General features: G+C 62.8%; 1 protein-coding gene across 2 annotated transcripts in view; it reads right to left on the reverse strand.

The window, feature by feature from the left end:
• ZNF217 (zinc finger protein 217) overlaps positions 1 to 195 on the reverse strand; it is a 28,474-nt gene extending 28,279 nt beyond the window's left edge. For both annotated transcript variants that reach the window (XM_085314078.1, XM_085314076.1), the window contains exon 1: positions 31 to 195. The gene's annotated coding sequence lies outside the window, so the exon portion shown is untranslated. The remainder of the gene's footprint in view (positions 1 to 30) is intronic.
• Between the last annotated feature and the right edge of the window lie 812 nt (positions 196 to 1,007).

The raw sequence follows: 1,007 nt of genomic DNA on the forward strand, positions 1-1,007 counted from the left end.
CGAGCCGACCCTCAGCCCGCCCTCCCTCACCTGCGCCTGGGCCGCCTCCCCGGCCGGCATCCTGAGGTGGGGGCAGCAGGGAGGAGAGGAGAGGACAGGAGAGGACAAGAGGGAGGAGGCGGAGGCGGAGGGAAGCGGCGCGGCCGCCCGCGGTGCCGCCGGAGCCCGGAGTGGCGGCGCTGGCGCTCGGGGCACTGTTTGTAAATCGCTCCCGCCGCAGCTGTTGCTCGGGCTCCGAGGCCCCGCCCACGGCCMCGCCCACGGCCCCGCCCACAGCCTCGGCCCCGCCCACGGCCTCGGCCTCGGCGCGGGCGTTAAATAACGTGCGGGGAGGCGGCGGGGGCGCCGCGCGGCCTGGTCCCCCCTCGGGGCGATCCTCCCCCCTCCCGCCCCGCCGTGGGGCCGGGCCGCGGAGCGGCGCCTCCCGTCTGCATCCCCCCCTCAGGTCGAGGGGATCGGGGTGGCTGCGGGGCCCTCCCGGGGGGCCCGTGTGCCGTGTGTCCCTCCCCCGGCCCGGCCGCGGCCCCCCGGGCGGCTCGTCTGACCCTTCCCTTGGCGGCTCGCCGCGGCGGGGAAATAGCCTGAACCGTCTTTTCTCTCTCGAAGTGTATTAGCGTGGGGGCTGAAGTGGCATTAAGCGCAGCAGATAAAGAGTTAAAACAATATTTTTAAGCGTTTCACTTGCAACTGAGGAGCTTTTCGGGAGTTAAAGGCAAATGGGATCTGTAATACAGTTAGCAAAGCACTTAACAGCCTCTCCTAGACTCAGGCTAGCGCCTGCTCCAAGTAAACGGGATTAAAAAAGAAAAAACAATTCCATGTTTCCATGTGGTCTCTTCCCTTGTTTTTCACCCAGGGATACAGGGGGACTTGTTACAGTCAGTTTAGTTTAACATCACTAGGTTTAGGTCACTCCCAGAGGCTGCTTCAATATAAAAATCACCGTGCCTGAATAGAGGAAATTTCTAAAATAATTGCCTCCAAAATTATGTGACTTTCATTTTTTT

The sequence above is a fragment of the Rhea americana genome, unplaced genomic scaffold (assembly GCF_003343005.1).
Source record: "Rhea americana isolate MKP2758 unplaced genomic scaffold, rheAme1 scaffold_4, whole genome shotgun sequence".
Lineage (NCBI taxonomy): Eukaryota > Metazoa > Chordata > Aves > Rheiformes > Rheidae > Rhea > Rhea americana.